This window comes from Triticum urartu, chromosome 3A (assembly GCF_056163025.1).
Source record: "Triticum urartu cultivar PI428250 chromosome 3A, HENAU_Tu73, whole genome shotgun sequence".
Lineage (NCBI taxonomy): Eukaryota > Viridiplantae > Streptophyta > Magnoliopsida > Poales > Poaceae > Triticum > Triticum urartu.
Window position 1 is genome coordinate 485,854,051 of NC_141875.1, and position 22,300 is coordinate 485,876,350.

Below are 22,300 nucleotides of genomic sequence, written 5' to 3' on the forward strand. Positions count from 1 at the left end.
AAACTTTGACAATCGACATTGTGAAGATAAATTGGCTCCTTGGCAGGCTCTAGCTATATGGCTTCGACGAACAGATCAACCTCTGGCAGGAAGACGAGATGATTACGTGCAGAGGGCTGATAGTTGACTGAGGAGTGAAGCTTGATGAGGCGCATTACCCATGGAGCATAGAACTTCAGACGAAATATATCGGAGCCAGATGCAGCCAATTGCCTGATGAAGAAGTCTTGAACATTGAAGCTGATGCCATTGAAGATATAGAAAACCAATGTCTTCATTGCTCCTTCAAGCTTTGCTGCAGGAGAATGTCCTTTGACAGGCCAGAGAGTTCGCCTGATAATATGATATATAGTGCGGGGCAGATACTCTAGGGGCGTGTTTGGTTACATTGCCAATTCAGCCTGGCCCGGCGAGCCTGGCTCTATTGAGCCGGTTTGAGGGGATGCAGGCCAAAAAAATCCAGATGCACATAGTTTGGTTGCCTGCATGCCCCTAGTTTCCTGAGACAACCATTTTGGACCCAGTGTTTGGTTGCCCGCTTTGCATTAGGTGCACATATGACATGGTGTTTGGTTGCAACCTGCATGAGGTGTTGTCACCACTTATATCTAGTGGTGACCTTACCACACACAATCTGAACATAGTGCCAGCTAGTTAAAAAAATGACAGTTCATCCTAACTACAATCAAATGACAGATCAAATTATTAAGAGCCATTGGCTAAATAAGGGGATAGTTCATCAGTGTTGCTGCTTCATCTTCCTCTTCTGCTGCTACTGTTGCTTCTTCTTCCTCTTCTTCTGTGCTTCTACTGCTGCTGTTTCTTCTTCCTCTTCTTCAAATCCTGCACTGACCTCTGTTAAACCACATTGCCTCTGCCCACTCCAACCTTTTGTTCTTCCAACCATCATTGTCAAATGCCTCCACACCATGGCCAGAGCTAACAACATCGTCAGTCTCGACCTCTTCCTCCTCATGCACGTGTTAATCAAAGCCCCACTAGAGGATCCAGTTATGCAGAATGCAACAATCAAGAACTAGCTTAACTTGAGTGGAGTATGGGTGGAATGGCTTCTGATCCAGGATCTTAAACCTATTCTTCAGAGCTCCAAATGCCCTCTCAACAGTTACTCTAAGGCTGGAGTGTCTGAGATTAAATAGCTCCTGTGCAATCCTAGGAAAGTTCCTACCAGAGAACTCGTTGAGATGGTACCTTGTTTTTTCTGAAGGGTGGAAGAATACCCGGCCGACATGCATAGCCAGCATCTCCAAGGTAGAACTTGCCGTCGGGGATGTTGATCCCATCAGGTCGACTCATGCTGTCGGTGGGAATGTTTGCATCATGCGCTGACCCCTCCCAGCCAGCCAGCACATATGTGAACTTCAGATCAAAGTCAATAGCAGCAAGCACATTCTGGCTTGTGTAGTGCTTCCTCCCCCTGTATGCTGCAGACTGTGACCTAGGAACTCTGGCAGTGACATGAGTATCATCTATTGCCCCAATGCAGTCCTGAAAATGGCATCACTAGCTTGTGTTAGTGCTGAACTTGAACAATACAAGCATACCAAGCCATGAAAAGTGTATATTGTCAATGCTCACCTTGAAGTATGGATACCATCTTGGGCTTCCGCGAATCTTGGGTGGAGTCTGGCCATATGGTCTCTTGATCATCTCTCCTCTAAGATCCTCGATAGCATAAAGCACCTGCTTGGGTGGAGTCTGGCCAGATGGTCTCCATTGATCTCCTGAACGTGTTGTGAATGACCCTGAACCTTTGGTTATGGCCAACAACATGGAGGAACATGGCCACTTGCTCTTCGACACTGGTGTTGATGCTATCTTGTAACAGGCCCCTGCCCCCGAAGGTCTCGACAAGCCTGGCAAATGGTTCTCTTTTCATTCTAAGCATCCACAGAGCCTCGACGTCATTGCAGTTGTAGATGTAGTTCAGATTTTTGATCCTCTCCTGTTCTCGGGGAAACAATGGACCATAGCGGATCAACGGTCTCCCAGCACGACGAATAGCTCTCTGGTGCATGAACATGACCCATGCCTGAATCACACTAATCAGTGCTGCTGCCTGGATTATCAGCCTCATCCGTGCGTCCATAACCTAGTCAACATCGACGGTTCATTCAGTGGGAAATCGACCCTACACCTAGCTTAAAGGCCTAACCACTAAGCTAACAAAGGGGGAGGGGGTGCTGCTTACTGGCATCGGAGACGAGGACGGCGCAGGGGGAGCCATGGCACAGAGTAGGTCGACCAGACGGTGGCCAACAGCAAGGGGAGCACCAGATCAGCCGCAAACGCCGCCGCCTCTTCTGCCGCCGCTGCCTATAGCGCAGATCTGAAATCGCAACCGCCGCCGGTGGTGAGGCAGTGGAGAAGAAAGGGGGGCACTGTCTATGGGTGAGTGAGTGAAAGGGGGGTGAGGCTAATTTGGCGCCGGGACAACGCGCCAGATTTCCATCTCTCGCTATCCCCCTCGCCCGCGCCTCGCTCCCGCCTAGCGACCTCGCGCCGCACTCAGCCTGGCTCGCGAGAAACTGTCGATCCGAGGGTTTCCAGCGAGCCAGGCTTTGGGCTGCTTTGAGAAGCGTGCGATGCAGGCCCAACAGGAAAACCAGGCAACCAAACAGGCCTCTCCCTTACTGCGCGGGCCTGATTGGGCTCGGTGCGGGCAACCAAACACGCCCTAGGTCTTCAACAAAGAACTCCTTTGGATATTCAGCATCTTGTGGTAGTGGCTTCATCATGCTCAGCATTTGGCTCATGTTTGGCTCTAGCTTCTGGAAGATGCTTTCCAAAACATTTTGGTGCAGCTGACAACCTAGTTCATAGTGTTCACTAGGAGTGGGCAGGGCAGTAAGCTCAATGACATCTTGGGCTTTGGCTTCATGGTGTACATCGCCTGTCGTGCACTCAAGGACCCAAGTCTTCGGATCCCTGTAGTAGCAGCGAATGTGAAGAGTTGCATAGAATTGCAGCAGAAGCTCTTCATTCCAATCCTCTTTATCAATCACAAACTGTAGAAGGCCAGCAGCTCTGAAGCAGTCAAGAGCTTCTTCCAGACAAGTCAGTCCAGCAATGGCTTCGCAGTCTAGACGCATATGAGGAAAAATGCGCCCCCGATTGTATAGTATGCAGGAATAGTAACTGCGCTGCTGATAACTCCAGAACCTATCAGATGATATTCTTGGCTTAGAATATGGGTTCTTGGCACTATCAAAGAAGGTGTTGTGTGCTATGAAGCCATTCACATTAAACGATCCTGGTGAAGCTGCAGTACCTGGAAACCTTGGCAGCCTTGATTTTGGCTTCTGGACCTGAGGCCTGTGCTCCACATGATAGTCAAATTAAGGTCCGGGAGCAGGCGGAGGAACCAGAATGGGCCAGCGGACGGTAACAAGCTGACCACGATCGTATGCTTGCTCAATGGTGTGAGGTCTTGGAGGTGGTAAAGGAGCAAAGGCATTGTCTTCGGGCTGCAGATTTGCTTCAGGTGTAGCATTAGCTTCAGGTGCATTCACTTCTGGCACCACATTAGCTTCGGCCATGACAATGCCATTGGCTTCAATATTGGTGTTGGTGGCCGCCTCATTATTATCAACCTCCAGTCGAGTAGCTGGAGGGTCAGGCACGTTCTCCTCGAGAACAACTTCTTGGTTGGACGGGGGTGTAGCAACACGTTCTTCTTCTTCTCTCGGTCCTTCTTGTTCATCGGCTGATGCAGCCGGAATGTCTTCAGCGGCTTTTGCTTCGGACTCGGAGACAGTCACATTTGGAGTGGCGTCAGGGAACACTTGTCATGCCACTGAGTTATGTTGCTCTTCTCATTCTGGAACGCTCGACAAAGTGACTTGTGGCCTTGGTCCTTTGCTAAGCCTGTGGAGTGCGGGCGACGCCTTTGTAGAGGGAGTCGGCTGGACCACAAAGTCATCATCTTCAGGCACCTAAGTGGTGGCATGAGGTGGGGGAGTACTTAGGGATTCTTGACGGGGGGAGTCTTGAGGGTGATCAGCCCATGAATCATCCTGAGCAATTGGCGTCAAAGGACGACCAATGCTGATGAGCTCGCTATTTGTGAGAACAGGCGATGATACCATGTTGTGCTCGATCTAAGGAAGGACTTCATCATCTTCTACATTGTCTTGGGGACCAATGTCTTCAGCTGCGGTGGGGTCGACAGCTGGATCTTCTTCAGCTTCAGGAGCCTCTGTGGTAGCAGGCTCATGAACAATTAACTGACGCTCATGGTGTTTGGATGCAGGACGAGCAACAGAGATTGGTTCGACGACAAGGGGCTCTATGGGAGCAGCCCGATCTTTCTTCTTTGTCTTCCTCTTCTTGGTCGGTGGAGCATCATCAGTGGTGTTCTTGGTCTTGCGCTTTCGGGCTTCGGCTTCAGCTGCCCTTATTTTCTTTAGTTCTGAAGCAGCTGTGGGGACCTTAGGCTTCGAGCCTGTCATACAGGCAGGGAAGACAATGCGAGGTTCTTCCTGCCTTGATGCTTCATCTTGGGCCACAACAGACTTCTTCTTCTTGGCAGCCATTCTGGGGTCGATGCCAGGGCGCCCCAGAGCCTTGCGCTTTTCTGCTTCATTGTGAGCTTGAACACTTTTCTCAGCAAAATACTTCATTCTCTCTCTTGAACCTTTTGCTTCCTGGTGTTTCTGGTGAAACTGCTCCTTGAGCTCATGCGGCGTCTGCTTGAAGCTTTGAACATCAGCCACGTTGAGGTTTGCCATGTTCCGCTTGAACTGAGCTTTCTCATTATCAATCTTGTTCTTCAGTTCAACAATCTTCTAAGCCAGAGCCAGCTCAGTAGCAATGGCACTATGGAAGGAGACACTGGTGCCAATTGGAAGCTCAAGATCATCGAGGTTGATGCTGGGGTTCTCAAACCATTCATCAATGAAATTGTTTAGGATGTCCACGTCAAAAAGGGGTAGATCATTGAAGATCTCCGCCTCTTCCTTACTCTTTATCAATAGCTTGAGAGCATCATCGCCAAGATCATCATCGCTAGACAGATCAATGGTGGCTTCTTCATTTTGCAGGATATCACTCGGGGTCAGTTCTTGTCCAGAGCGCTGGATGGGCTTCATCTTCTTTGAAGACATTTCGGTCTTCTTAGAGATGCGAGAAAGATCCTCAGACTGCACACTTGCTTCAGGTGGTGCAGTGGCCAGTGGCTTCGCACGCGAAGCTTTTGGTGCAGTGGAGGGCTTTGAAGCCTTTGGTTTCCTCTACTTCTGTGGCTTGGGAGGAGCAAGCGCTTCATCAGAATCAGCGTCGTCTGCAGAGTGCTCCACGATGGCCCCCTGAACAACAATGTGAGTGAGGAGACCGTCGAGGTTGTAGAAAGGCCCGATGATATTGGGTTCGGCATCACGAGTGCCATCAGCCCGAGGAGCAGATGGACCAGGGTTGAAGTCGAGACCAAGGTCCTTCTTGTTTTTCTTGGCAGACTCCTTTGCAAACTAAAAGTTGCGCTTGAATAGATTGTCTTCACGACACCATAGCAGACTGGATGGGTCGGCATTTGCAGGCTGAGGTCCACGGACCATGCAAGGGTAGAAGCCTTGAGCGATGGCTTCGGACTTGGACTTGGGCTGAAGACCTTTGTATACAATATCTCCCCAAGGGCCCTTGATGGCATTCTTTTCAGCATATTCGTCAATGACAAATTTGTACTTGAACCATTCCTCTGCCCAATGTCTTTGAATCCATTGGATTCGATTCTTGCGTTCCCCATAGGTCTCTTCAGGATTTGACTCGTATAGTTCATAGATCTGGGGTCAGGTCCTTAGCTGTGTTCCCACAGCGCTGTCGCCGCCCTTCCTGACTGATTTCTCTGTTGCCATGAAGTTCAGACTGAATGGCTTCAGAACTTGCAAAGGCTTCTGTCTGCTGGTCAGACAGGAACTGGCTTCGGGAGAATTGATGTGACGCTGTAAGAACTCTGCAAATGAATGCAGACTATGAGAACCAAGGGATTCTCCCACGAACATGTACCTGTGACAGCATTAGAGATGCGAGGGAAGGGGAAGAGGTCATATGCATTCTTAGAAGATTTTGAAGATAAATCAGTTTAGAAGACATTGACCTCATAGCGTGAAGACATTCACTTATATGATGAGAGTTGGTTCCAGATTTGTACGAATCCAAGAATAAGTACAAGTGAGGAATCTAACTGTGTGTGAAGCATAAGTGAATATACTAGGCATCTTATGAGATGCAGAATAGGATAGATCCAAATTTGTAGGGACAGAAACCACTTGTGGTTGAAAAGGATGAATCTATCAGATCAAAAAGACAATAAAAAGAGAGTTTTCATATACCACACTATGAATTGCTAGACTGAGTATAAGATGAGGCCGAGCAGTTCGATCTTCCGTGCCCTAACTTGGCGATGAAGGACGCCTACGGCGGCGGCGGAGAAGACGATGTCCGCGGCCGGCGTGAGGACGGGGTCGGTGAGGTCGTGACAACTAAGCGCTTCGTCACCGGCGTCGTCGAGAGCTAGCGGTGGCGCTAGGGTTTGTCTAAGGTGGAGAGGTGGAAGAAAGATTTTGACCGCGATGTGATGTGCATTTATAGGGAGAGGGACAACACAACGCAATTACACAGGTGCCCCTGGCGGTTCACATCTGAGGGACATGTGGCGAACATGCAACACATTGGAAGTTGTTCCATGTTCCCACGCACGCCTGGATTGTCGGGTGGTTGTTCCTGCTTCTCCGGGTTTCAGGCAATAAGGATTGAGCATTTAAAACAGATTTAATGTTTGTCTCTATATCTTCTACTGACAAGGATGCAGAGAAGACACTCGACGGTTTCAACAGAATGCATATGATTTGGATAGATAGATTTGAGAGGGAAGCATAGAGAGGTTAGGGTCCGATCACATTCACTTAGTTCAAAAGATTCAAACGAGAAGACATAGCTATAAGTGAATGGTGTAGAGGACAGAACACTAACATATGTATATATATCAGAATAAGACCAAATCAACATTGTGTAGATAAACATGAAGTCATGTCAATATTGAAGACAAACCAAATGCGAAGACTTTGCAAATGTAACGCCAACAGAAAACACTCCAAACAAAAGTTTGGTGGTGGCGTTACCCACCGTATAGGAAGTATTAGACCCAGACACGGCGCACAATTATTGTGGCGCTCCAAAGTCAAATTGCGTGTTAATGTATTCATACTTAGAGTGTAAGTCTTCATTTATTGAAGATATACGTTACTTTGTGTGTTGCACATCTAAGTCATCAACATGCATAAGTGTTAGGATGTGTGCCTAATCACGGGACATTTTAGGATTCCAAGATATTTAGCTCACACCGCAACTTGCAAAACCTTTTCTCATCCAAGGGCTTTGTGAAGATATCTGCCAGTTGCTCTTCATTGTTGACATGAATGATATCAATATCTTCCTTGATGACATGATCTCTGAGAAACTGATGACGAATTTCAATGTGCTTTGTCTTTGAGTGCTGAACTGGGTTGTTGGCAATCTTGATGGCGCTTTCATTGTCGCAGTAGAGTGGTACTTGCTTCATATGGATGCCATAGTCTTTGAGTGTTTGCTTCATCCATAGAAGCTGAGCGCGGCAAGATCTAGCAACAATGTATTCAGATTCAGCAGTGGAGAGAGATACACAGTTATGCTTCTTTGAAGACCAACAAACAAGTGATCGCCCTAGAAATTGACATGTGCCTGATGTAGACTTGTGATCAACCTTGTCACCAGCATAATCAGCATCCGAGAATCCAACTAGATCGAACTTTGAGCCCTTTGGATACCATAATCCTAATGTTGGGGTGTAAGCCAAATATCGAAGAATTCGCTTCACAGCTAGGTGATGCGATTCCTTTGGTGCCGCTTGGAATCGGGCACACATGCAAACATTAAGCATTATATCTGGCCTAGATGCACATAAATAAAGTAAAGAACCAATCATGGAGTGGTATACCTTTTGATCGAACTCTTTACCATTGGCGTCAGGACCCAAATGACTTTTGGTTGGCATTGGCATCGTGTAACCTTTGCAATCTTGCATTCCAAACTTCTCCAGGCAGTCTTTGAGATATTTCTCTTGAGATATGAAGATGTCATTGCTTTGCTAACGAATTTGAATACCAAGGAAGAACTTCAGCTCACCCATCACGGACATCTGATATTGCTCTTGCATCATGTGACCAAACTCATCACCGTATTTCTGGTTAGTGCAGCCAAAGATAATGGCATCCACATATATTTGGCACACAAACAGTTCACCATCATATGTCTTCGTGAAGAGTGTGGGATCCAGGGAACCAGGTTTGAAGCCTTTGCTCTTCAGAAAACATTTGAGTGTGTCATACCAAGCACGAGGGGCTTGTTTGAGGCCATACAGTGCCTTATTGAGCTTGTATACCATATCAGGATGTTTTGGATCTTCAAAGCCAGGCGGTTGTGCGACATACACCTCTTCTTAAATCTTGCCATTGAGAAAGACACTCTTCACATCCATTTGATACAGAAGGATGTTATGATGATTTGCATAGGCTAGCAGTATGCGAATGGCTTCAAGCCTAGCCACGGGAGCAAATGTTTCATCGAAGTCAATCCCTTCAACTTGAGTGTATCCTTGAGCAATGAGACGAGACTTGTTTCTGACAACTTGACCATGCTCATCTTGCTTGTTGCGATATATCCATTTAGTGCCTATGATATTGTGTTTACGAGGATTAGGACGCTTGACCAATTCCCACACATTATTTAGCTCGAACTATTGAAGCTCTTCGTGCATAGCTTGAATCCATCCAGGTTCCATGAAGGCTTCAGCAACTTTCTTGGGTTCAGATATTGAGACAAATGCAAAGTGCCCACAGAAATTTGCTAGCTGTGTTGCTCTTGAATGAGTGAGTGGACCAGGTGCATTGATGCTATCAATTATCAATCTGTACTTCATTTGCAACACGAGGATGAACTGGACGAAGATTTTGCTCTTGTTGATCATTGTCATCATTAGGAGGATTGTCTTCAGGATGAGCATTGTCTTCATGTTGATTAGCTGCAGAAATGATAAGTTCCTATTCAGCCTGAGCTTTAGACGGTATGATTTCTCCAGTTCCCATAAGCTTGATGGATTCACTAGGTGGAATTTCATCTAGCACATTTGGCAGGTGCTCTCTTTGTGAGCCGTTAGTCTCATTGAACCGCACACCCACAGTTTCAACCACTTTATAGTGAAAGAGGTTGAAGACTTTGTAGGAGTGCAAATCCTTTCCGTAACCAAGCATAAAACCTTCATGTGCTTTCGGTGCAAATTTTTAAGTGTGATGTGGATCCTTGATCCAGCACCTAGCACCAAATACTCTGAAGTAACTGACATTTGGCTTCTTACCAGTAAGGAGTTCATAGCATGTCTTCTTCAGAAGCTTGTGAAGATAAACACAGTTGATGACATGGCATGCAGTATCAATGGCTTCAGGCCAGAACTTTCTTGGAGTCTTGTATTCATCAAGCATCGTCTGAGCCATCTCAATGAGTGTTCTGTTTTTGCGCTCCATGATGCCATTCTGCTGCGGCGTGTACGGAGCTGAGAACTCATGAGTGATGCCCAATGTATCAAGATAAGTGTCGAGGCCGGTGTTCTTGAATTCTATGCCATTGTCACTTCTGATATGCTTGATCTTGACGCCATAGTTGTTCATGGCACGGTTGGTGAAGCGTTTGAAGACATCCTGCACTTCAGTCTTGTAGAGGATTGTGTGCACCCATGTATATCTTGAATAATCATCAACAATGACGAAGCCATAGAGACAAGCAGTAATAGTGAGAGTAGAGTAATGAGTAGGGCCGAATGGGTCCATGTGTAGCAGTTCGAAGGGTTGATGTCATGATTGTCTTCGAGGGATGCTTGGCCGTCATCATCTTTCCAGCTTCGTAGGCACCGCATAAGTGATCCTTCTTGAACTTGACGCCCTCGATGCCTATGACGTGCTTCTTCTTTGCGAGAGTATGCAAGTTCCTCATGCTAGCATGCCCTAGCCTCCGATGCCAGAGCCAACACTCTGATGATTTTGCAAGAAGACATACGGCAAGTTGTGGTCTTGCTGAGAAATCTGCCATGTACAAATCATCTTTCCGATACCCTTCAAAGACTAGAGACTTGTCAGATTCCATTAGAAAAAGGCAACGATATTTTCCAAATATCACAATCTTGTTAAAATCGCAAAGTATCAAGAAAGACATTAAGTTGAAGCCAAGGGATTCAACAAGCATCACTTTATCCATGTGCTGATCCTTTGAGATTGCAACTCTACCTAGACCCAATACCTTGCTTTTACCAGTGTGAGCAAATGTGATGTGACTCTTGTTAGATGGGCGTAAGGTCGAGTCCATGAGAAGACTTCGATCGACAGTCATGTGGTTAGTGCATCCACTATCAATAATCCATTATGAAGTAGCTGGTGTCATACCCTACAGTGCAGTTAGGGGGATAGATTTCACGAAGAGTATTGTGAAGCAGACGAGCAAGTGGATTATGAAAGCTTAGATCGAGGTTATGACTGATAGGATGAATAGCAAGCGACTCAGGAACGAAATACATAATAAGACCATTTGGGCATTTTATCTTGCGCCCCACAAGATGTTTTAGGTCCCCAACAGTAGCTTCTGACGCCTTTGATTTCTGTCTGGAGACCTTTCCTTGCAAAAGAGAGTTAAGTTTTCTTAACCACCCACATCTTCAGGGGTGGCTTCGAAGCAATGAATCTAAGTGCAGCATCTGAGAACTTTGGCTTTGGAGCCCTAGCAAATAGTCTTGTAGGAGGTGAATAATACTCATAAGAATAAGCAGAGTAGTTCTTGGTCTTATGAACATGGCGATTTGATGAAACACGTTCATATTCATAGGCCTGAGTATGGTTTCCCTACAAAACATTTGTGTTAGGGCGACTCTGGCGAGTCCTCTGTCTGTATGAAGCCTTTGGACCATATGAAGCCTTTGGTCTGGGGTTTGTCTTCTTCCCTTGTGGTGTCATGACGACATTCACAGGAAGATTCTCCAGACACCTTTTGGGCACCCAGATTTCCTTCATAGGTGGCCCATTCCTGCAGTTAGTACCAATATACCTAGCAAACACTTCACCATTCTAATTCTTAAAAAGTTTATAGTTTGCATCAAAGGATCCATCAATGATAACAGGGTTAGCACAAGTGAAGCCAGATAGGGTTGATGGATCCACTGAAGGTTCGGTTGCAGCAACCCATGTGGTTTTGGGGTACTGCTCAGGCTTCCAGTAAGAACCACCAACAATCATTTTCCTCTCGAACCCAACACCCTCTTTCCTAGGGTTTTGATTCAGAATCTGCTTTTTGAGGACATCACGTAGTGTCTGATGCCCTTTGAGACTTTTGTACATCCCTATCTCAAGCAATGTCTTCAACCTAGCATTTTCATCAGCAATAGCAATGGCATCCTCAACAGAGGGGTTAGTTACCACATCAATAGTTGAAGATATTGCAACAGTAGCAGCAGTAGAACATTCAGGAATAGAAGTGGCGTTATCACGCTCAAGGTATTTTAGACATGGTGGTTCAAATCCTTCCTGAGTGGGACTGATCTGTTGAGCACGAAGTGACTCATTTTCTTTTTGAAGATCTTTAAGAACTGCTCTCAATTTCTCAAGTTCTTACTTCCTTTGAAGATAATCATAGGAAAGCTTTTCATGAGTTGTTGAGAGCATTTCATGATGACTTTCAAGTTCCTCATACTTAACATGAATATTTTTTATGTCTTCAATTAAGGACTGAGATCGGGTCATTTCCACGTCCAACAGGTCATCGCTTTTGTCTAATAGTTTTGAATATGCTCCATAGCTTTCTGTTGTTCAGTTGCAATTTTAGCAAGTGTTTTGTAGCTGGGTTAGGATTCACAATCAGAGTCATCTTCACTTGATGTTTGAAAGTAAGCATCGCGTGAGTTTACCTTGGCACCACGTGCCATGAAGCAATAGGTGGGAGCGGAGTCGTCCTTGTCATTAGCATCAGCATAGGTGACGGAGCCATTGCCTTCAGTGTTGAAGATGGACTTGGCAATGTACGCTATAGCCAGACTTGCAACGCCAGAGTCGGACTCCTCCTCAGACTCCACCTCCGCCTCCTCAGAAGTAGACTCCTCCTCTAAATCCATCTCCTTGCCAACAAAAGCACGAGCCTTGCCAGATGAGCTCTTCTTGTGTGATGAAGACTCTGATGAAGACTTGGAAGAAGACTTTGAGGATTTCTTCTTCTTCTTGTCATCAGAATCATATTCCTTGATTTTTCTTCTTCTTGTTGTTTTCATTGTCCCACTGCGGACACTAGGAGATGTAGTGACCAGGTTTCTTGCACTTGTGGCATGTTCTCTTCTTGTGGTCATGAGTAGAAGCTTCATCATTTCTTGAGCTAGATCGTGAAGACTTTCTGAAGCCTTTCTTCTTGGTGAATTTCTGGAACTTCTTCACAAGCATAGCAAGCTCCTTTCCAATGTCTTCAGGATCACCAGACCTGCAGTCAGATTCTTCTTCAGATGAGGAAACAACCTTTGCCTTCAAAGCGCGAGTTCGACCATAGTTGGGACCATAGATATCTCTTTTCTCAGATAGCTGAAACTCATGTGTGTTGAGCCTCTCAAGTATGCAGACGGATCGAATGTCTTGAAGTCGGGGCGTTCTTGAATCATCAGGGCTAGGGTGACGAACGAGATGTCAAGTGATCTCAGGAGTGTCTTGACGATTTCATGCTTGGTGATCTCAGTGGCGTCAAGAGCATGAAGCTCATTTGTGATGTCAGTGAGGCGATCAAACGTGAGCTGAACATTCTCATTGTCGTTTCTCTTGAAGCGGTTGAAGTGGTTGCGAAGGACACTGATCCTTTGATCTCTCTGGGTTGAGACGCCTTCGTTGACCTTGGAGAGCTAGGCCCAGACTAGCTTCGACGTTTCAGAGCACTCACACGGCCATACTGTCCTTTGGTCAGATGACCACAGATAATGTTCTTGGCAGTAGAATCCAGTTGAAAGAACTTCTTGATATCAGCAGGGGTGACACCTTCACCGGTCTTGGGAAGACCGTTCTTGATGACATACCATAGATCGACATCAATGGCTTGAAGATGCATGCGCATCTTATTCTTCTAGTAGGGGTAATCAGTGCCATCGAAGACAAGGCACGCAGCTGAGACTTTCATTATCCCTGGAGTCAACATAGCTAAAACTCCAGGTGGTTAAACCGAATCACATAGAACAAGGGAGTACCTTGCTCTGATACCAATAGAAAGTGCTAGTTATTGACTAGAGGGGGGTGAATAGGTGATTTTTATGGAAGTCTTCAAAACATGGAAGTTTCAAAGACAAACGATAGAAATGAACCTATTAACAGGCAGCGGAAGGTAGACTACACTAGGCAAGCCATAGTCAAGCATTCAATGAAGTGAAAGCATGAAGACTATTAGCAGCTAGGCAGTATGGATCAGGATGGAAGATAGTATGAAGCCAATCAGAACAAGTAGTCACACAGTGAAGTCAAACAGATAATGCAATCAGGCAATGACTTCACGGAGACAAACTGTAAGTAAAGAGAAGGAAGAGATAGAACCAGTTGCTTGATGAAGACAAAGGATTTGTTGGACCAGTTCCAGTTGCTGTGACAACTGTACGTCTGGTTAGGGAGGCTGAGATTCAACTCAGAAGACCGCGTCTTCACCTTGTTCCCCTTGAGTTAAGGACACATAGTCCTCACCCAATCACTCTGGTAAGTCTTCAAGGTAGAGTTCCAAACCTTCACAGATTTCGTTCACCGGCGATCCACAATGACTATTGGATGCTCAGAACGCGACACCTAACCGGCTGGAGGATTCACAGTCCTCAAGTGTATTAAGTCTTCAGATCACGCAGACAGAAAGACTTCAGTGATGCCAAACACTCTTTGGGCTCTAGGTGTTTTGGGCTTTGTCCTCGCAAGGATTTCTCTCTCTCTCTCTCTCTCTCTCTCTCAAAAGCTTCGGAGGTGGGTTGCTCTCAAACGACAAAAGCCGTGCACTAACTCTAAGCAGCCACCAATTTATGGTGTCGGAGGTGGGTTGCTCTCAAACGACAAAAGCCGTGCACTAACTCTGAGCAGCCACTAGGCAACCCGACTTGATTTCCCCGAAATGATCCTGGGTCACTAAGGAACTGACACGTGTTCCAACGATCAGATTTCAAACACACGCGGCAGCTTGACTTGAGCTACAAGTAAAGCTGACTCATCCAGCTCTAGATAAGATTTTCTCTCATTGTCTTCGCTTGAAGACATAGGATTTGGTTGAGCATCACTTTAGTCACTCTGACTTTGTTCACTTGGACCCCACTTAACAGTACGGTGGTTCCTATGACTCAACAAAGAAGAAAATGAAACTGCGAAACAACTATGTCTTCGCGCTCCAAATACTTCATGCGATGTCTTCTCATGTCATAGTCTTCAATGTGAATATCTTCACATACCACCATTATCTTCAATGTCTTCACACATTTTTAGGGGTCATCTCCGGTAGGTAAACCTAATCAATGAGGGACTACTACCTGTGTTATCCTGCAATTCCCACAAACACATTAGTCCCTCGACCAGGTTTGTCGTCAATACTCGAAAACCAACTAGGGGTGGCACTATATGCACTTACATTGTGTTTCATTAAGTAGACATACCCATATCTACTTAAGTCATCAATGAGGGTGAGAACATAACGATAGCCACCGCGAGCCTCAACGCTCATTGGACCGCACACATCAGTATGTATGATTTCCAATAAGTTGGTTGCTCGCTCCATTGTTTCAGAGAGCGGAGTCTTGGTCATTTTGCCCACGAGGCATGGTTCGCACGTGTCAAATGATTCATAATCAAGAGACTCCCAAAGTCCATCTGCATGGAGCTTCTTCATGCGTTTGACACCAATGTGACCAAGGCGGTAGTGCCACAAGTATGTGGGACTATCATTATCAACCTTACATCTTTTGGCATTCACACTATGAATATGTGTAACATCACGTTCGATATTCAATAAGAATAAACCATTGACCAACGGGGCATGACCATAAAACATATCTCTCATATAAATAGAACAACCATTATTCTCAGATTTAAATGAGTAGCCATCTCGCATTAAACAAGATCCAGATACAATGTTCATGCTCAAAGCTGGCACTAAATAACAATTATTGAGGTTTAAAACTAATCCCGTAGGTAAATATAGAGGTAGCGTGCCGACGGCGATCACATCGACCTTGGAACCATTCCCGACGTGCATCATCACCTCGTCCTTTGCCAGTCTCCGCTTATTCCACAGCTCCTGTTTTGAGTTACAAATATGAGCAACCGCACCGGTATCAAATACCCAGGAGCTACCACGAATGCTAGTAAGGTACACATCAATAACATGTATATCATATATACCTTTGGTATTGCCGGCCTTCTTATCCGCTAAGTACTTGGGGCAGTTCCACTTCCAGTGACCGTTTCCCTTGCAATAAAAGCACTCAGTCTCCGGCTTAGGGCCATTCTTTGGCTTCTTCCCGACAACTGGCTTACCGGGCGCGACAACTCCCTTTCCGTCCTTCTTGAAGTTCTTCTTACCCTTGCCTTTCTTGAAACTAGTGGTTTTATTGACCATCAACACTTGATGTTCCTTTTGATCTCCACCTCCGCCAATTTCAGCATTGAATATACCTCAGGAATGGTTTTCTCCATCCCCTGCATATTTAAATTCATCACAAAGCTCTTGTAGCTAGGTGGGAGCGACTGAAGGATTCTGTCAACGACTGCGTCATCCGGGAGATTAACTCCCATCTGAGACAACCGGTTGTGCAACCCAGACATTTTGAGTATGTGCTCGCTGACAGAACTATTCTCCTCCATTTTACAACTGTAGAACTTGTCGGAGACTTCATATCTCTCGACTCGGGCATGAGCTTGGAAAACCATTTCAGCTGTTGGAACATCGCATATGCTCCATACTGCTCAAAACGCTTTTGGAGCCCCGATTCTAAGCTGTAAACCATGCCGCACTGAACCAGGGAGTAATCATCACTACGCGACTGCCAAGCATTCAGAACGTCTTGAGTTGCTGGGAAAATAGGTGCTTCACCTAGAGGTGCTTCAAGGACATATGCTTTCTTGGCAGCTATGAGGATGATCCTCAAGTTACGGACCCAGTCCGTATAGTTGCTACCATCGTCTTTCAGCTTGGTTTTCTCTAGGAACGCGTTGAAGTTGAGGGCAACATTAGCGTGGGCCATTTGATCTACAAGACATATTGTAAAGATATTTAGACTAAGTTCATGATAATTAAGTTCATCTAATCAAATTATTTAATGAACTCCCACTCAGATAGACATCCCTCTAGTCATCTAAGTGATACATGATCCGAATCGACTAGGCTGTGTCCGATCATCATGTGAGACGGACTAGTCATCAATGGTGAACATCTCCATGTTGATCGTATCTACTATACGACTCATGTTCGACCTTTAGGTCTGTCGTGTTCCGAGGCCATGTCTGTACATGCTAGGCTCCTCAAGTCAACCTAAGTGTTTTGCATGTGTAAATCTAGCTTACACCCGTTGTATTCGAATGTTAGAATCTATCACACCCGATCATCACTGGTGCTTCGAAACAACAACCTTCGCAACGGTGCACAATTAGGGGGAACACTTTCTTGAAATTTTAGCGAGGGGTCATCTTATTTAAGCTACCGTTGTTCTAAGCAAATAAGATGTATAAACATGATAAACATCACATGCAATCAAATAGTGACATGATATGGCCAATATCATTTTGCTCCTTTTGATCTCCATCTTCGGGGCGCCATGATCATCATCGTCACCGGCATGACACCATGATCATCTCCATCATCGTGTCTTCATGAAGTTGTCTCGCCAATTGTTACTTCTAGTACTATGGCTAACAGTTAGCAATAAAGTAAAGTAATTACATGGCGTTACCATTGACACGCATGTCATATAATAAATTAAGACAACTCCTATGGCTCCTGTCGATTGTCGTACTCATCGACATGCAAGTCATGATTCCTATTACAAGAACATGATCAATCTCATACATCACATATATCATTCATCACATCCTTTTGGCCATATCACATCACACGGCATATGCTGCAAGAACAAGTTAGACGTCCTCTAATTGTTGTTGCAAGTTTTTACGTGGCTGTTATAGGTTTCTAGCAAGAACGTTTCTTACCTACGCCAAAACCACAACGTGATATGCCAATTTCTATTTACCCTTCATAAGGACCCTTTTTCGAATCCGATCCGACTAAAGTGGGAGAGACAGACACCCGCCAGCCACCTTATGCATCAAGTGCATGTCAGTCGGTGGAACAACGGTGCCTCCATGTTCAACACACGTGCAGCACGGGGACGTCTCCTCCTTATTAATCTAGCAAGGGGGGAAGGAGAAGTTGGGGAAGAACTCCGGCAGCACGACGGCGTGGTGGTGGAGCTCACAGTTCTCCGGCAGGGCTTCGCCAAGCTCAACGGAGGAGGAGGGGGTGTTGGAGAGGGGGAGGGTTGCACCTTGGATGAGGTCCTGCTTCTCTCCCTCCTCCCACCTATTTATAGGGCGAATGCGGAAGGGGGCCGGCCCCTCTAGATGAGATCTAGAGGGGGGCGGTCGCCAAGGGGAGGGGGCTTGCCCTCCAAGCCAAGAGGGGCGCCCCCTTTAGGGTTCCCCCAAACCCTAGGTGCATGGGCCCTAGGGGGGATGGTTCCCAGCCCACTTAGGGGCTGGTTCCCTTCCACATACAGCCCATATGGCCCTCCGGGGCAGGTGGACCCCTGGAACCCCTTCGGTGGTCCCGGTACAATACCGGCAAACCCCCGAATACTTCTGGTGACCATATGATGACTTCCCATATATAAATCTTCACCTCTGGACCATTCTGGAACTCCTCCTGACGTCCGGAATCTCATCTGGGACTCCGAACAACATTCGGTAACCGCATACTAACTCCCATAACAACTCTAGCGTCACCGAACCTTAAGTGTGTAGACCCTATGGGTTCGGGAACCATGTAGACATGATCGAGACATCTCTCTGACCAATAACCAACAATGGGATCTGGATACCCATGTTGGCTCCCACATGTTCCACGATGATCTCATCAGATGAACCACAATGTCGAGGATTCAATCAATCCTGTATACAATTCCCTTTGTCAATCGGTACGTTACTTGCCCGAGATTCGATCGTCGGTATCCCAATACCTCGTTCAATCTCGTTACCGGCAAGTCACTTTACTCGTTCCGTAATGCATGATCCCGTGACTAACTGCTTAGACACATTGATCTCATTATGATGATGCATTACCGAGTAGGCCCAGAGATACCTCTCCGTCATACGGAGTGACAAATCCCAGTCTCGATTCGTGCCAACCCAACAAACACTTTCGAAGATACCTGTAGTGCACCTTTATAGCCACCCAGTTACTTTGTGACGTTTGGCACACCCAAAGAATTCCTACAGTATCCGGGAGTTGCACAATCTCTTGGTCTAAGGAAAAGATACTTGACATTAGAAAAGCTTTAGCAGACGAACTACACGATCTTGTGCTATGCTTAGGATTGGGTCTTGTCCATCACATCATTCTCCTAATGATCTGATCCCATTATCAATGACATCCAATGTCCATGGTCAGGAAACCATAACCATCTATTGATCAACAAGCTAGTCAACTAGAGGCTCACTAGGGACATGTTTTGGTCTATGTATTCACACATGTATTACGATTTCCGGATAACACAATTATAGCATGAACAATAGACAATTATCATGAACAAGGAAATATAATAATAACCATTTTATTATTACCTCTATGGCATATTTCCAACAGAGATCTCAGCAATCTCACACCCGCGAGATCAAGACTATTTAAGCTTATGGGTAGGAGAAGGTAGTGAGGTGGAGCTGCAGCAAGCACTAAGCATATATGGTGGCTAACATACGCAAATAAGAGCGAGAAGAGAAGCAACGCAATGGTCGAGAAGCTAGAAGTGATCAAGAAGTGATCCTGAAGCTACTTACGTTCAAGCATAACACAAGACCGTGTTCACTTCCCGGACTCCGCCGAAAAGGGACCATCACGGCTACACACGCGGTTGATGCATTTTAATTAAGTCAAGTGTCAAGTTCTCTACAACCGGATATTAACAAAATCCCATCTGCCACATAACCATAGGCACGGCTCTTGAAAGTTTATACCCTGCAAGGGTGTCCCAACTTAGCCCATCACAAGCTCTCATGGTCAACGAAGGATATTCCTTCTCCCAGGAAGACCCGATCAGTCTCGGAATCCCGGTTACAAGACATTTCGACAATGGTAAAACAAGACCAGCAAAGCCACCCGATGTGCCGACAAATCCCAATAGGAGTCACACGTATCTCGTTCTCAGGGCACACCGAATGGGCAAGACATCGTGTTGGCATAAACCCTGGTTGCCCAGGGGGCGCCAGACATCGCCCAGTTTGGACCAACACTCAGAGGAGCACTGGCCCGGGGGTTTAAAATAAAGATGACCCTTGAGTCCGCGGAACCCAAGGGAAAAAGGCTTAGGTGGCAAATGGTAAAACCAAGGTTGGGCCTTGCTGGAGGAGTTTTATTCAAGGTGAACTATGAAGGGGGTCCCATAAATCCCCAACCGCGTAAGGAACGCAAAATCAAGGAACATAACACCGGTATGACAGAAACTAGGGCGGCAAGAGTGGAACAAAACACCAGGCAAAAGGCCGAGCTTTCCACCCTTTACCAAGTATATAGATGCATTAATTAAAATAAGAGATATTACAATATCCCAACATATCCATGTTCCAACATGGAACAAACTTCAGCTTCACCTGCAACTAACAACACTATAAGAGGGGTTGAGCGAAAGCGATAACATAGCCAAACAATGGTTTGCTAGACAGGTGGGTTAGAGGCTTGACATGGTAATATGGGAGGCATGATAAACAAGTGGTAGGTAGCGCGACATAGCGATAGTGCGAACAACTAGCAAGCAAAGATAGAAGTGATATCAAGGGTATGGTCATCTTGCCTACAAAGTTCTCAGAGTTGTCGAAAGCTTGATCCTCGTTAGCGTACTCAACAGGTTCCTCATTCATGTACTCGTCTCCCAGCTCTACCCAAAGCAAGAACACAAGCAATGGAACAACAATCAATCACGGTGCAATGCACAAGCAACATGATGCAATACATGGCATGATATGCAAGATATGATATGCAATGCATATGCGTGCTCCAGAAGGGAAAGAATGATCAAGGCATCAACTTGGCAAACCAAGTATGCCGCTGGAAAGATGAGGTGATTTCGGTCGAAATCGATATAAGGATCACCGGAACGGATGCACGGTTTGCAAATGACAAGCAAAACAAGGATGACGCAAAACTGCGATTAACAGCATGATGCCACTTAGAATGCAACAAGAAACTAAGCTATTGCACTCCAACATAGTAACAAAGCACATGGTAGTGATGTACAAGAGATGCTTGACAAAACATGAACACTGAGCTACGGCTAAATCACACTAGAGAAGGTTCAAACAAGCATGGCAAAAGTGCAAAAGATATTAGCTTCACAAACTTAGTGAAAAATACTAACATGTCAAAACAACATCAGGAAGCACTATTTAGAGCTAGCAAACAACATGCTGCGGGAACATATCATAGCAAATAAAGGCATGACATGATTCTACTAAAAGCATAGATAAAAAGTCCCTTACTGAACATGAGCCAAAAAGGCACAGAAGATATGATGGCACCCATGTAAACATAGCAAGTTTTATTAACAGTTTCAGACTTGGAAGAAAAACAGAGCATGGTATAAACAGATTCGTGATAGCAACTTTGTGAGCTCAAGCCACTCAGTACAAAGCATTAAATGACAACATAAGCATATCAATAGCAATATGACATGTTCGTGAAGCTAACCACGGCAAGAGCAAGTTAATAGGATAGATGGATCACGAGCAAAAACCATGGCAATATTGATTAACATGTTAACAATCTGCCAGGAATAATTTATAGCAAAAGTAGAGCAAGCAAAAGATATGCTAGAGCACTCCATAATTGCAACCAGGGGCATGAATGGATAGAGCATAACCACATGTTCAAAACATCCTTACTGAAGTATCCCAAAATAAGCATGTATCTCATGGTAGCATCAAGTTTACATGGCATCAAAATAACAGCAGGAAAAGGACTTAGCAAAAACCTAAGTCCTTGAAAACAGCAACATTATGAAGCCTACTTTGCATGCTTGTGCTAGTCACCACATAGATCATAAAAATATAAGGCTTGCACCTCTGTAAATATGGCATGATGTAGTTCAAAACACATGTAGACCTCATGCTCATAGAATGCACACATCAAATGCAACAAAAATGACAAATCACCATGATCTGATAAGTACCTACAGTTAACATTCTATAGCATTCTTGCAACAATGAAAATGGCATCATGATGTACAGTAACATGAATGTAAATGCTGCTAACATTAAGAGCTCAAGAAGATGAACATTTCGACATATCACATGCATGATTTGGAGCCACGGCCACCGAGATATGATGTGATGAAGAAGGCATAAAAACATTAGGACTTAGGAAAAATTCGGGGTCAACCTCACTGGATCTGGATCTAGGGTTTCTGGTGGCGCGGTTCCCGAGGCGGATCAGAGTTCATCGGAGTTGGTCGGGGAGACGTTTCCGGCGAGGGAGATGAAGAAGTCCGGCGCGGGGGTCGGCGGATCCGGCGGAGGAGGGAGGTGCGGTGCACATGGCGACGAGGCACGACGCAGCAGCGTCGGGCGGCGCCGTGCTTTGGCGTGGGGGCGCGGTGCTCGGCGTGCGGCGGTCGGCGCGGAGGACGGCGGCAAAGCGAAGAATGGAGGCGAGGCATGCGGCGGCGCTGGGAGGCGGGCGCGACCGGGCGGGGGCGGGCGAGGCGCGGGCCGGCGGCGGCGGACGCCACGTGGCGGCCTGTGAGTGGAGGGAAGCGGTGGCGCGGACGTGTCTGGCATGGTCCGGACGCGTTCGACGGCGAGGAGGAGCGGGGCTAGGGTTTTGGACCCGGAATTTTGAAGGGATGCACATATTTATAGGTAGATGGAGGTAGGAGTGTCCAAATGGGGTGCGGTTTTCGCCCACACGATCATGATTCGATGGCGGAGAACATGGAGGTGGTTTAGATGGGGTTATTGGGCTGTTT

The 22,300-nt window shown here is 46.0% G+C and overlaps 1 pseudogene; it reads right to left on the reverse strand.

Annotated features, from left to right (window-relative positions):
* Positions 1–836: 836 nt before the first annotated feature.
* On the reverse strand, positions 837–5,126 carry LOC147980210 (uncharacterized; annotated as a pseudogene).
* Between the last annotated feature and the right edge of the window lie 17,174 nt (positions 5,127–22,300).